This window comes from Echinops telfairi, unplaced genomic scaffold (genome assembly GCF_000313985.2).
Source record: "Echinops telfairi isolate 266 unplaced genomic scaffold, ASM31398v2 ScPeMD7_3533;HRSCAF=4204_0, whole genome shotgun sequence".
Lineage (NCBI taxonomy): Eukaryota > Metazoa > Chordata > Mammalia > Afrosoricida > Tenrecidae > Echinops > Echinops telfairi.
Window position 1 is genome coordinate 37,132,379 of NW_022107431.1, and position 16,007 is coordinate 37,148,385.

The 16,007-nt window shown below is 43.7% G+C and overlaps 1 protein-coding gene and 1 pseudogene across 4 annotated transcripts in view; one reads left to right on the forward strand and one right to left on the reverse strand.

The window, feature by feature from the left end:
- EYA4 (EYA transcriptional coactivator and phosphatase 4) overlaps positions 1–16,007 on the reverse strand; it is a 299,787-nt gene that overhangs the window by 245,168 nt on the left and 38,612 nt on the right. The gene's annotated exons all lie outside the window — the stretch shown is intronic.
- LOC115871135 lies at positions 8,337–8,427 on the forward strand (annotated as a pseudogene).

A 16,007-nucleotide genomic window follows, 5' to 3' on the forward strand; every position in this document is an offset into this window, starting at 1 on the left:
CTCCTGCAGTCGGCATCATTGCCTCTGTTTTGTGAGGTGGAGGACTTTGTGGACTGGTGTTGGGTTAATGGGTTAATGTGGGACTTGTTGGCTTGGGCAACATTGGGTTGGGATGTTTTCGTTATGCACTTTTTCTTTACATAAACTCTCTCTTATACATGAGTCGCTGTGGATTTGTTTCTCCAAAGTACCTAGACTAATACAATGTCGATATCTATTTTGAGAATGAAGTAGCAATTCAAAAGAAGAAAAATATGCCAAAAGGGCTTTTTCTCAGTGATTCATGATTAATGTAATGCAATTTAGAAAGATCCGGCATAACAGTTTGTTAGCAGTCATAGAATGTAAGAAGGAGTAGATTTAGGCAATTTACAACCATATTTCTCACATATTATTCCATGATTATAATTTATGATGGGCATTACTAAGGATTCTGTGTGGTCTAGTACTGATAATGGGGGTAGAGACACCATGAGTCACTGCCATGGGGGAGACCAGCCTCGGCGACACCCCAGGCAGAAAGCAGTTTTCCGGTATATGCTTGTTCCTTTCAAGCTGATGGAACCTAAGAGTTTAACATCCACATTCAACCCATATTCATCTAACAAGCCCTAGTCTCCTGAGGGGCCTTTGATGAATTCTTTTCATTAATGTCCAGCCTGATAGGAAGGATTCAATCGTAAAAATAATGCACACTCATACAACTCCAATGATTACACAAGAAACAATAAAAGCAGAGAAAACTTCTGCTGGCTGTAAAATATCAACTGCATTCTTCCAGGTACTGTCAAGAGTAAAACGTGCTTCCTTGAAGATAACCAGTTTAGTCAACTTTCTCAAATAACGATGCTTGGCTTCAAATTGTCATTCGTGATTCCTGGTTTACTTCTCCAGAACAATTTACACACAGTGGAATGTGGGCGAATCATCAGAGAGCAAAAGACAGACACCGTTGCGCCTCAGTACTATATAATGTTCAGTGAGACTGGCTCTTCAAAAAGACCCCTGATTGCACCATAATGTAACATTTAGACATCTATTATGTTTTCCTTCCACAAAGTTTTTCAGGCAGAAATTCTTTTCCTTGGGTAATAAGCAAGTTCCTTCATTTTAATTGACTTTTAAAATCTAGGATTTTAAATAAACAAATAACATGAGAAAGAGAAGGGGGAGAAACAAAGTATCAGTCTAGTTGGGATCTCAGCCAATGAAAATTTTGTTCCGTAGGAAAAAATAGTAAGTCCACAGTCCCACAGTGAGGTTTGAGACAATCGGCCCAACGTGGATCCGTGTGGCTCAAATGATGGAAATCACGGAGGACGTTGGAAGGCAGAAGAGCAGCCAGTCTTCGGTGAGTGAGCAAGGTGACGTGCATTAACAAGAGCCGCATGGACGGCACCTGCGCTGGAGACAGCTCGCACGAGTGGAGCCCAGAGAGTGAGAATCTCCTTCGTCTTGGCAAAGACGAAGTTCTCAAAAGTGAAGCTGCAGCCGTGTTCTATGATGAGCCTCTGGCCCTGCGGCCTCACTTCCATCATAAGTAGCGGTAACTGTTGCTGCAGGTTGTGGTGAGGAGGGTCCCTCAAGTTCATTCTGACTGTGGATAACCGAATGACACACTGCCCCGTCCTTCACCCCTCCTCGCCATCGTTCTCATGTTTGAGCCCCTGGGTGCACCTACTGTGCCCCTCTACCTTGTTACTGGTAAGAAATAATAAGCAAAATCACCATGGCCCATTGTTCTTGGTTGCTGTGGAGTTGACCCTGACTCCTGCCCGCCCCGCATGCTCAGAGCGCCCCATGTGCTCCCAACGTTGTGACCTTTCCCAGACAGATCCGCAGCCCTGTCTTCTGACGCATCTCTGGGGGCATTTAAACCACCAGTCATCCAGCACTTAACTGTCTGTGCCACCCAGGGGTGTAAATAGTATTCATTATTAAAACTCATTGTAAATATTAATATTTGAAGTACTATGTCTATTAATGGCATCTACTCCGTACTTGCCATTATTGAATGACCCCCACGAAGTGAATGGAGACCCTTAGTGGGGTGGTGGTTACACAGCGGACTGTTAGCTCCCAGGTCTACAGTTCAAAACCACTAGCCAATCCACAGAAGAAAGATGAGGCTTTCTACTCTCATTAAGAGTAACATTCACAGAAACCCACAGGGACAGTTCTTCCCTGTCCGACAGGGTGCCTAGCCAGAGTGCCTGTGTTGTCGTGGTTCCAAGTTGGGCTGTGACCTGCATGGTCGGCTGTTCGAAACCACCAGCTCCTCCTCTAGAGAAAGCCTGGGCTTTCTACTCCCATAAACAGTGACAGTCTCAGAAACCCCCGGGGGACTTGCTACTGTCTCGGTGGCAGTGAGTGCTGTTTTTTGATGAATTAATTAACTGAGGGCTTTGTATATTTAAGTAATACACAAAAGCATACCGTTTATTATCATATGCTAAAGCTAAGCACTTAAAAACCACTGAGTATACAGGGAAGTTCTTAAGTACACACGCTTTAGACGCTCCGACAAACAAGCAGGAAACTTTGAGAAGGCAAGAACTACCCCGATTAAAGACAGGGGTGCACAGCTAGAAGGCAGAATGCATAAACTTTCCTCGGCGTGGCGAAAAATTACCGTAATACACACTTAAATCTTTGTTGAATGGACAGTTTTACTTCCTGTACACAAGTTGAATCCATTGTTGAATTCCAGGTCCAAATGAAGTAACCCAAATATGCACCCTGTTACATAAAAGGCCCAGAGGATGAAATTACATCTCTCACTAATAAGGTCCTTTGAAAGCCTAGACTCGAGTATCTCAGCAGTCAAATTATTTTTCTTCTGTTAATGCTGATTGAGCAGTAAATAATAACTGGGAGAAAAACAAACATGAAAAAAAAGTTTCACACCTTCACATGAAGTTAGTATGAGCTCAACCGTGATGATTTTGTTCACCAGTAGAGAGAGGAAATAATTCAATGCATTTCGGGAAGCAGATTCTAATTTCCAGTTATCAAGGAGCTATATGCGAAAGTATGCTAGCAAACTTTCCTGCTGAGTCTGAAACAATTCAAAAGACCTTCTTATCAAGCACAGTTATTGTTAATGGGCCCTATCCCAATGCAGTGGTAGGCCTCTGCTTTTGTACCTGTACATGAAATGCTTGGATAGTATAATCTGTCAAGGTCCCTGTCACCTATAAAACAAAAACATAATGCCTAGAGATATAAGAAGCTGATAGTTGATGTAAATGGTAGATGAATAGGCTTTTAAGTGCTTCTGAAGCTATAATCAATATAGTGTTCCCACCCTTACATTTCTTAGTCAGCATATTGAAAACACAGCCTATTTAAAACCCCTCGGGTTACTCCTGGTCATGTCATGCCTGTATGACAGTTTAATGAACCAAAGACAATCTTCACAGAAAAGAAATGACGGCGATCAGTTTCCTTTCCCACTTCTTCTCATGTATAAACATCTGAAGCATTTTACACTTATTTTTTTTGTTGCAAGCATGAGTCATCGTGAAGGACTGAAAAATAAGATGTTTTCCCTGAAGATTTGCCTAGATGAGGTTTAGACAGCCAGCTCTGGAGCCAGACTGCCTGGGTTTAATGGCTGCTGGCTTCATCGGGCAGCTGGGGAATGGCAACAGTGGCAATCTCATTGAGCCACCATGAGAATTAAATGTGTTAATACTCGTACCAAAGTTAGAAAGTCGCTGGCATACAAGGAGAGCGACATAAGCGTTCCTTGTGAACACTTGGGGCTCAGAAACTAGTTAAAACCCACTTTTCATGCTCCTGTTCCACAGTTGGAGCCAAATAAAGACAGTGCAGTAAAGTAGGCAGGCACTGTTTGTCCTTTCCTGCACACCGTTCATTTGCGGGGTTTACATCTGTCCTTCTATGACTATGCTCCCCTGGCTCTTGCCAATAGAGTGAACTTGAGCTTGTTAACCTATCAGCCTTTACAAGGGTATTTGCATCCTAAAGAAGGCTGAGTGGAGCACTCAGTTCTCCATCCCAGAACATGAAGAATGACAGAATGCCAAGCACTGTGAGGCATGAACTTTTTATGTCAAAATGTCTCCCATAACTTTGGGCTGACCTATTGTCAAAGTTGGCCTCACCACACCACATAAACAGCCTCTTCTTTTCGTTGGATGAACTGATATCCAAGGAAAACAAAGCAGGCAGTTTCTTCCAAAGATGACGGGAGGCATTTTCATGAACCACGAGTGTTTATTTTTCTCTCGTCTCATCTTCATAATTGCGATGCAAAATAAATAAATAACCTTGCATTGCTTACGCTTAAATCTGAGGTCCTGCACAGTGTAACTTGCTCTAACACAAAATGTCTCTGAATACTCTGTATGCTGTGTTCTAGGACATTGTCTATATTTGAGGGGGAAAAAACGAGTAGGGCTAATCTTCTTTATACTACTTAAACCCTTAATCCCACCATGTGTCCATCCACTTCCTGGCCTTCTGTGAACAAATGTAGTTGCCTCCTGTGTTACTAAAAAAATGCATGCCATCAGGAGTAAGCATCTTGGAATACTCCAGGATGCATGTATTCAGAGGAGGTTCTCTCGCCCCCCCCTCCCAAGTCAGCCTCCTCTGGCTGCTGGCTTCCTCTGGGGGGATGGCTGGGGGATCAGGACCTCTGAGCCCCTTATCACTTCAACAACTCAAGTTGTTGAACTTGAGCCTCTGCTGCTCTCAGACCTTCTCCTGCCAACCAGGCATCCCTCTCCCTCTCTGTGATTTCTTTTTAAATGCTTCTTTCAAGTGCCACTCTGTTTCTTGGATTAAAACTTGTGAGTTTATCCTTTTTCCATCATCATTTTCTTCCTCTGAGAGATCTCTTTGCACTATGACTCCAAGGGACTTGGAAGTGCCACCCGGGACCATTATAAACTTTTCCTTGTGAAGTGGATGAAGGTGTACAGAGCAGACTATCAATTTTACATTCAACAATTCCGGTGTGCTTTGTTTCAATTCAGCCCACATTTTAATTTCAAAATGTAGCATCTTTGGTTCTCAGTCCGCATGCTGAGTGGCCTGGTGAAGCTGTCAGATGTGAAACCAAAGCCAAACCTGCTTCCATCCAATTGATTTTTACCCATCAACCCCCCAATTAAGCAAACAAAAACTCACTTTCATGAGTCAATTCTGATGCATGGTGGTATAGAGGTGACACATTGGGCTGTTACCTGAAAGGTCAGCAGTTCAAAATCACCAGCCCGCTCGGTGGGAGGAAAAAGACAGGGCATTCCCCTCCTGTAAAGAGCTGTAGTCTCAGAAACCCACGGGGGTGGTCCTTCCCTGTCCCATAGGGTAGCCATGAGCAACCCTCTGACCCACTGCCACTGAGTCCATTTGACTCACGGTGACCTTAGAGGCCAGAGAAGAACTGCCCCTGCGACTTTCAGAGACTGTAACTGTTGATGGGAGCAGAAAGCCCCATTTTTCTCCCAAGGAGCAGGCAGGTGGTTTCTGACTGCTGACCTTGGAGTCAGCAGCCCAACACGTAACCACTATGCCACCAGGGTTCCGAGCCACCCCCAAGTGATGATCAACTTTTCCCCTAAAAAATTCTCAGTCGTCAGCTCTGAAGACAGGATTCTCCTAATCCTTCTGTGGTTTGCCTGACCACGTCTTCTCAGCCTCTGTTCACCTATCTTCCTCCTTCTATTTCATACACAGGGTGTGCTCCCAGGTTTATCCTCGCCCTTCTCCACTTCCCCCAGACACCAGTTTCCTTTATAACCATCACATAACAAAGATACACTCCTTCTCCACATGATCCGTCTAGACATTTCCCCCAAGGTCCAATAAGATTTTAACATATTCTCAAAGATCTAAATCCAAGGGTCTTTCTCCTTCCTTAAACCACGGAAACCTCCTGGTTCGTGCTATGGTAATGGGATCTTCTGAGTCTGCGTGCCACAAACAGTCTTGCCTTTGACCTCCTCATGTCAACCACCCACTCTTCCTCCTCTAGCACCCTGTCCAATTAGTTACAATATTCAGCAAAGCTCCCATTTCAAGTTCTTTTCCTGAAGTCCCGTTACAGCTCGCCATGGCAACATCATTAGTTTAGGCCAAGGGTTGGCAAGATTCAGCATCCAGCCTGCCACTGGTTTTTGTAAATAAAATATTACTAGAAAAGTGTCACCTCCATTCACTTACATGTCCTCTACCACTGCGATCGCAATTCAACAGTAGAGATGGGTAAATCCACTACTCACCCACAGGGTTCAGTTCTGAAAACTGGGTCATTCGGTAGAAAAGCAATGTTTGAGAAAAGGGAAGCTGACTCCAACAGATCACGAATAGAAGATGGCCATACCATTCTATAACTGCCAAATACAGCACCATAACTGCCGAACTGACACGTAACCTTAGCAATCACAGGAAGCACGACTCTCAGCTCATAAGCAAGTGCTCAGTTATTTGCAGACTCAAAACTCACTCACAGCCATGGAGTTCATGTCAACGCCTAGCATCCGCACGTGACAAGGGAACCGCACCTGTGGGTTTCCAAGGCTGTAACCGTTTCTAGGACTGGAACGCCCATCCTTCTCTCGTGGAGCAGCTAATAGGTTTGAGCAGTCACCTTCGGGTCGCAGCCCAACTTGTAACCACTCTGTGACCAGGGCGCCTCTTTCTTCCAGACAGTCATTGCTAGGGCACACCTTCTTCAGATGGACATTTTACTACTGCCATAAATGCAACAGGTCAGATGATGAAATCGTCCCTACGTGAGGAGTGGGTGCAGTTGCGACAGGGACATATGGCCAGCAAAATTAAAATGATTTACTCTCTTGACCTTTACATAAACAACAAGTTTGCAAGTCCCTTGTTAGGGCTCTCTTCAGCTCACACATACACTACTTCGAGGCCCCTAAATCATCTTACCGTCTCCAGGAATATACCTTCTCTAATCTTTCTGCCATCGGATTCATCATCTCACACATCACACCGTGCAGATGCACCTTGAAAGCGTTCTGCTGAGTGAAGTCAGTCTCTAAGGGACGAACACCTCATGACCTCACTCAGCTGAAGTAGGTAAAGATATAGAACGCAAAGTTTATTACTGGTTACCGGCACTGGGAGGGAGAAGAAAGGGGGGAATTATTGTTTAAAGGCAAAAAAATTTTATGTCAATGATGGTGGAATAACTCAGTCAATGGAAAATGTTGTTACACAACATGATGACTATAATCAACTGAATTATGCATGCAAAACTGCTGAATGACATTTGAACTATAATGTCAACAAAAAATACTCTTGGACTGAAAAATTCTACATAAACTTCCGTTATGTCTAAGGTCAATGTCCAGAATTAGCGGAGAGTATGTTACACACCTCTGTCCTTTATGCCGTGATTAACACTCCGCTGGACACCGAGGCTGCTTTCAGGCAGTCTTGCCCGTCTCCCCTAGATTCCCCACGGATCCACAACCTCCTCCACATGATTCTGAGTCAGTCATTCTAATCCACCCACAGTTCCTGGACAGGCCTTATCACTTTACCTTTGCATCTCTGAGTCTGTATTCCTTTCACTGGCCCGGTCAGAATTCCTCATTTTTTGTCCTGTAAATATATCTCATCATTCAAAACGCAGTTAAGGAGCCACATAGCCTATCTATAATCCCTTTCTTGATCTTTCCCGACTACATTTCCCGCCTTGATAGCATAATACTTATGGCTGTATACTGCTTACTTGATATTGTTTTGCCCTCTGGCTTTAATTCCATATTATCTGTGTCTGCCTTAATAACAATAATAGACACTGTTCTGGTAAACATCCTTAAATCATTTGTGGGGAGTAAATATGTAAACTTCAAGCAGACATTGCAGATCAGTAGTGCTTGTCTCTAAATGACCTCTGAGGATATCAAGAGACAGGTTTCATTGTCAAAAATGAAAGAGCGGCTACTCAGGGGAGTGGCGACACCGATATCCAGTGAGTAGGTACGTGCGATGCAGCTAAGCATCCTATAATACACAAGAGAGCCCCCCTCACCACCACAGAAAGCATCACTGGACCCAAAATGTCCTGGTGCTGAGGTTGAAAAGCCCTTGATGTAGATCAAGTCTTTGGAAGTTAGAACGCCTAGAAACACCATTTCTACATGTGAAATGAAATAAAACACGCCTATGACAAAACTTGTGTTGGTAGACTGGACTAGTTCCTTCTAAATGGTTGATGCCGCCTCTTTCATGGACAGCTCAAAGAAGCAAGCGACACCTCCGTGGGCTCTCAGGTGTACGGTGCCTCTTTCTCCTCTGGGACAGGCGAACCAAACAGCAAGGGAACCACGCGTAATACTGTTGGAAGTTTTGTTTTTAAAAGCTCATTTAGCACCCAAAACTCATTGTGCAGTATGAGTTTTGATACAGATAAGAAGGGACATGTCATTAAACCAGTCACTAGAGCACAGTGTCTTGACAGTTGTGGACACTTCCCAGGACTTGCTTTTGAGGGCTTCAGACGAAACATCAACCAGGGCCCTAAAGGGAATAACAGAATTTTCAGGCATGAAATGTTTGACATTTGTCCATAATGGAGGTTAAAGTGGTGTAACCAGAAGAATTAACAGGTCTGAGATTAATCTTACTAGACAATGGTGGCTCCTTACAAAAGTGAGCGCACTTTAAAGTCAGGTCATTTCAAAGCGGCCTTGTGGAACTGAGATCAAGAGCTCTTAACGCCGTGACCACAGATAGTCTCCACGGAATGCCATCTACCTCCACAGTGCTGTTTCCTGAATGTAACCATTAGTTTATAAAAACATGTGCCAAGTTCAACCAAGGGGTAATTTCTTTCTTACCAGGGCTATCTTGAACTTTTGCAAGATTTAGAGGAACCAATGGATGACAAAGATATGTAAAACTCCTTAAATAAAATTTATTATTACCACCTAACAAAGCACTGCCTCGTCCTGCGCCTTCCTTACACTTGTTCTGTTCTGTTTGAGCCCACTGCTGAAACCATAGGTCAATCCTCGGACTTGTGACATGACTCTGAGTTTAGTATTTTTGGAGTAGAGTTAAGAAGTTGTAGGCTGTCCTAGGTAAGCTGTCACCTCCTAAAGTTCTAAATCTTGGGTGCCTCAGAGTTCAGTCCCTTGAATTTCTCTCTAGGAAGATATATTGTCATAGCAATCTCATTCAATATCATTTCTTTAAATACTATCAATACTCGGAAGCCTCCTTTGAAATTTATATTTCAAGTGCACCCCGATACCCAGAGTATCAAATAATTACATCTGATACATTTGCACATGTCTTCCTAATAGCGTGCCAAACTTAACATGTCTCTGTTAGCTCAGTTGCTTCACATTCTCCCATGACTCCTTCCTCCATTCAACACTTCTGCTCTCCAGGCTCCTTGAATCTTGTGAATGCTACCACCTTTACCCAAGGCCTCTTTTTCTCAATCACACTAGGGAAATACAGAGACCATAGGCAGGGGTTTCTGAAGGCCCAGGCCTGGGAGTAACACACCACCTATTACCTTTGTATTGAATGGGCCAGAACCATTTAAGCGGGCCTGTCTAAATGTAAGGAGGCTAGGATGTATAGTCTTTGATACAAGAAAAGAGAAGTACAAAACCGAACAAATAGCAATGCCTGTACCGTCATATCCAATAACTTTATCTCCAAACTGATTTGCCTAAATTACGTTCCCATCTCACTCAATGCTTATTCTATCCTGCTCACTGCAAGGGCAAAAATCCTTCAGTCGTCTTTGACTCCTTTCTTCCTTCCTCTTTCTTTTCTCTTTCCTTCCTTCCTTCCTTTTTCCTTCCTTCCTTCCTTCTTCCTTCCTTCCTCCTTCCTTCCTTCTTTCACAATTCACATCTAATTCAACACCAAGTAATCTTTGCTCTGCCTTCAAAACATATCTTGCCTCCACCCACATCTCACCATCTCCACTGCTACCTTGTCCATTTCTCATCTGGAAAATACGATAGCCTGGTTTCTTCCTTGGTCTCATGGACCAAAAGTGATCTAACTTGTGTTAGATGTCATTCTAAACTGAAAGCCCTCCATATGCTTCTTCATATATTACTCACAGGAGAAAAACTGAAAGCCTAAATTTTTCTAATGCCCTAAAATGTGTGCTCTTCTACCTCCACACGCCCACCTTGACTGCTTCTGCGGTCTTATTCCTGCTTCTTCTCTCTGACACTCCCACCTGAGCTGACCTTTCTATCACTGGAGTAGAGCAGGCACGCTCACCCCATATGGTTGCTGCACTTTCTTTTCCCTGTAAGTTAAATTCATTTCCCACGTATCTCCACATGGCTCACTCCTTTGTCTCCTTTCAGTTTTAAAAAAATGTCTGCTCCGTGAAGCACGCCTGACTATTAACCAAAATTCCAGCTTTCTCAACTGACCCACCAAATGACAACAGTTGCGATATTCTTTTCTGCTTTGTCTTTTTCACTATTGCCGGACTTACCACCTGACATACTGTGCTTGTGGTCGTTGCTTGTCTCCCCTCACAAGAACAGTATTTGTCCATTTGTGCTTACCAACTTTTTCCAATATCTTGGATCATGTTTCAAACACAAAAGTATTTTCTAAAGTCCATTTTATTAATTAACCAGCAACTGACCAAATCGCATTTAAAATAATGAACAAACTGTGGTCGTTCGGTGGCATGAACACATACTGACTCCATGTTCAACAGAACTGACCTTGGGCCAGCCACGCAGGCCTGGCCATGTGTGAGCCCACTGTGGACGGCTCTGTGTCCATCCATCTCACTGAGGGTCTCCATCTTCTTTGCTGTCCCTCTAACTTTCCCAAGGAACCCCTGGTGCTTAAGATTAAGTGCTGGGCTGCTAACCACAAGATCAGGGATTCAAACAAAGCAACCTCTCCAAAGAAGAAAAATGGGGCTGTCTTGTTTGTTTGTTTGTTTGTTTGTTTAATACTTACAGTCTTAAAAGCCTTATATAAAACTACTATAGATCAGACATAACTCTGTTTTGCTACATTACCACATGTGATGTCCTTCCCAGGTATTGATCCCTCCTGATCACATGTCCAAAGGACGTGATCCCAAGTCTCATTGTCCTTGCTTCTAGGGTACTTTCTATCTGTGGTTCTTCCAACACAGATCTGTTCATTCTGGCAGCCCATGGCATATTATTAAAGACTGAAACTTGATAAAATGTTCTCTTTTCTTCTGCCACACTGAAATTTAGGAGAAGATATTAACTATATTGTCTTTATTCTTTAATCCTTACTTTGGTGAAGTTCGTGACCGAAAGTAGATAATCCTTAAACATTTATTTTAGTGTGCTGAATTGGCATTGAATGTTTATCTATTCTGCTATCTTATGATTGTTCAGAATTTTATGATTGCTCTGCTATCTGATGATTGTTCACTAATGAACATTGCACAGTGATTTGTAATCAGGCTGGAGTATTTACATTTCTTACTGAAACCCATGGCATTTAAAATGTGGGTCATCATTTAAAGAAGTTCATATCCAATGAATGTGCAGTATATATGTTATGAAACCAAATGTACAAAAGGTTTTGAATGTCATGCAAGTTGATCAAAGCACGTCAAATAGAGAGTGCAACAGCATGGTTTCTGAGGTAAGTTCATGTACCATCAGCACCTTCCCAGAAGTTTCAACTTCAAATAAGATCTCTAAGTTCATCTCAGTGTGCTCTTCTATAGACTGGGGTTAAAGACAGAGTTCACAGAGGGGCTGTTGTGAGGGACAATAAAGTCAGTGCTATCCACCCCTGGGCAGGAAGAGTATTGGCTTTTTCTTCATTGTACAGCTTTATGACTTGTAGCCACAACTGCATTACCTTCATTTCTCTATGTCTTAAGATTAATAAAACATGAAAGAAATACAGTTCAAGCACAAATAAGGTATAAACAAGTAATGCATTAAATAGGTTGCAAATTCAAATAAGATACTTTGGGGACCCCAAAATATCTCATCTCTTATTTGCATCAATGGAAGCCCTGGTGAGGGAGGTGTCTGGATGCTAATAGCAGGACTGGCCATTCAAATACCCTGAGAAGCTCCACAGGAAAAAGACCTGGTGATTTCCCTCTGTAAAGACTGCAAGCTAGAAACCGGGCAGCAATTCCAGCTGCTTGTTGCAAGCAGTGGCTATGGGGCAAAAGTGACTAGAAGGCACCTAAGTCTGTTCAAACAAACTGCCCCAAATCCCACCAACTACCTGGTCTGGGGTCAGCATGTTTCAGTCACTGGTGTCGCGCTTTTCCCTCGCCATGACAGACCACCAATTGAAAATATCATCCTTCCAGTGAACCATAATATGTAGCTGCTGCCAATGGATTAGAATTCACAGAAGTAAAATCTATTTCCTCTCCAAACCTTGTCAAGTGACAAGGAATCACTGCCCATAGGATTCTCCCTCTATACATCGCATGTGCATTCTAAAACCGTGAGAAAGTTTTAGAACAGCAAGTTAAAACTGGAAAAGGCCATTACCCCACCCACCCAAAAACAACAACAACAAAGGAAAGAAAACTCACTGCCACCGAGTTGATCCTGACTCACAGAGACCCTACAGGACAGGGTAGAACTGCCCCCGGAGGTTTCTGAGACTAACTCTTTACTGAGACTAACTCTTTACGGGAAGAGAGAGGCTCCCTGTCTCCCTCAGAGCAGCTGGTGGTTTAGAACTGCTGACCTTGCAATAGCAGCCCAACGTGTAATCACGCCACCACCAGGGCGCCCTTTGAAAGGCCATAGAAGAAAATGAGTATGACAATCTTGTGCAGAGTCCTACTAAATGCCTCAAGGAACATAGGAATCCAGAATGTTAAAAACGTTCAAACTGAAAGAATGACTTTGAGGGTGAGAAAGATTAAAATCGAGCGAATGTATTTCTTTTGTGATTTCAGTGAATTCACGCTTCACCTGATTCATTCTTTTAGAAGTGGGTCACCAGGTCCTTCTTCCTCATCTGCCCACCACTGGGGACCATGCTGGAATTTGAAATACCAGTGGCCTAATTTCCTGGATCACAGCACCATGGAGGGTGCCCTAGTACAACAAACAGGCAGACAAGTAGTGACTGAGAGCAGCGAATGCTAGAAAGAAGTTGAGCTTGATTGTACTGACAGCACCAAGGCAGCTAACGGTGGATAATAACAAATGATGGACAGCATTGTGCACTTAATAGTGCTCGTGCACCACCATTAATAGATCAAGAGGGAGTAGTCATTCCCAAGAAGAAGGGACAGCCATGTCAGAATACTTTACTAAACAGCTATAAAAACCTTTGAGGAAATTCTTTATTGAATCCCAGCAAGACGTGTGCTAAGGGATAAGGGTGAAGCAGGTTATAATCTAGCTGAGAGACAAGCCACTATACAGATAAGGCTTCCATTCTGCAGGATAAGGGCTGGGCAGCACCTTGTAAACCGTGGTGGCACCTTATAGACTCAGCCCAAGTGAAGCCTAACTCAGCAGAAAAGGGAGTTATTTTGGTGAGGAAGAGGCCCATCGGGGGAGACCCGCTAACACTTACCTTGGAGAATCTGGGGCTCTCAGAAAACGAAGAGGTCAGAAATGAGACTGGACAGCGAGGTAAGCTTTACATGGGTGTGCTTTCCTCCCGAGGGCAACAAGGACCCATGACAGATTCTGTGTAGAACAGTGATGTGCCCTGATAGGCATTGCGAAAGACCACTCTAGAATAAGGTGACTAGATTTAAAGTGGGACACCATTGACGGGGGAGGGGAGGAGTTCTTGAGTAAAAATTTGGTCTATATGGACCAAATAGATCGTGCCAGAGCTTGTCATGCATTCCTTCCAAAAACTGGGACTTTTTTAAAATGCCAAAAAGCGGGACGTCTGGTCACCTTACCCTAGAAGCAACTGAAAGCAGAACAACAGAATCAAGAGCCCAAGTCAGGGGTTAGCATAGAGCAAACAAGCTTTGAGAGACGCTGGAAAATTCAGAGTGAGAAGGATGCTATTCAGTCACAAAGAAAATTCTGGAACAGAGGAGAAAAGGCACACAACTGAGGGAGGGGCGAGCCGGAGAGTTCACTTTGCATCTACTGGGTCCACGGACCTACAAGCTTCCCAGAAGAGACATCCAAGTATGTGGACATGGAAGATAAGACAATGGTTTGTGCATGTGTGGAGCGTCAGCATCCGAAGACTTCAGGTGATTGTAATCACAGCTGACGACGTTGAGTGCTCACTCTAACTCAGGTCTGTGTTCGCCACTTACTTTCCTCGGATACACCTCGGGAAACAGACATGAGTGTGACCTGCCCCGTTCCATAGGAAAGGAAGAGATTCATCCTTTCCCCATGGTCACTAACTGTGGTTTTTTTTAAGTGTCAGAGTTTGGATGTCTGATTTTGTGGCACAATCCCTTAGCCATCGTACTATGAGGTCTTATAGAAAATATGGCACAGGCCTTAAGGCCAGAACAAAATGGATTCAACTCTCCTCTCTGCCCTGAACCAGGCTTCCTCATCTGTTAAACAAGAGTCCAAACCATTACAGTGCAAAGACAAGGTTCACGTGCCGAGGAGTCTCCGTCAACTGGATGGCGATAGGTTTATTGTTCTTTCTACCCCTAGAGAAATAATGACGCTTGAAGTAACATAGCTATGATCTAAATAAAGTGCCTTATTTTTTCTTATTATGCATTTGGATTTCATGCCACCTCTCTTGGTTCTATAGTTTAATGCATGATAAATATCATTTCCTCAAAAAGAAGTGTTTAATATGAATATACTCTGCATTTAAATATTTCAAGATTTCTTTCACATAGAAACAGTGTCAGTGGAAAGAGACTACATCTTATTTTTCGATGTTTTTATTGTAGTGGACGTCACAGTACGAATGCTTTCTCCGGTATTTTCCTCCAGCACTGATGTGACTGTTATGAAGAAAATGCTGGACCTGGAGTCAGAAGGCCTGGGGGAGTCCTGACTCCGCCATCTACTCTTCCTGCCAACACGGACCAGTCCTCCAAGTTCCCCTCTGCCTATCTGTAAGACCATCACAGCGGCCTTCATGTCCTTCTCTGCTTCGGGATTCTGAGAAGGGAGGAAGGGCTCACAGTGTCTGTACGGCCAAGGCTGTTAAGTTATCAGCACCTGACACATAGGTCAAGGTCCTTGGGGTTTAAGCTAGAAGTGCCCACACATCAGGCCACGCTCACAGATCAGGAACTTCCAACGGGGCTGAGACAATGTCACTCTATCATAAGCCCTCCGATGGAGAGTTCAATATAGGGAGAGAAAACACAGAGAAAGCAAATATGGAGAACACTCTCTTCTTGTTTCCTTTTTACTTTCAATTTCCCTTTTGGCTTCTCTTCAATTCTCACCTCAAATTCAGAAGCTGGGCTCCAGCCAAGAGGCTCAGAAAGCCAATCTCAATTTCTGGTCCTCCAACCTGCTGCACATTAATATCACTGAGAACGTTTTAACATGTGTGTGTGTGTGGGGGGGTGGGGTTCTTTAATAGTGTGGTCCACAACCTGGAAATATAACAAGGCGCAAACCATCTATGATTTTCTAGTGCTGACCGTGTAAACGTTAGTATGGAACATCTTCAGAACCACCTGCTCTACCATGAAACACAAATCGTATCACTAAACAAACAGAAATGCTATCTTGCATATATCAACTCTAGACTGATCAACTGGATCAATTGCCTCAGTTTACCAGGACTCGGTCTATGTTGGCCCAGGAAAGCGGGCAGCTTATGACATTTGGAGTGAGGGGATTGGACGTGGAGAGACACTTACAGAGAGACACTTACAGGGACTCTCAGAGTATAAGCAGAGAGACTGTAAGGGTATAAGCACAAAAACAGATCCACAGTCTCTTTCTTGCGCAGCCCAGACACCCAAGTGAGGCGACCCTCACTGAGGTCCACACCACCTTTGTCAACCTCACCCCACTAGCATCTGCAAACACACAGCAGGTTGGGTGAGAGAGACGGGTCACGCC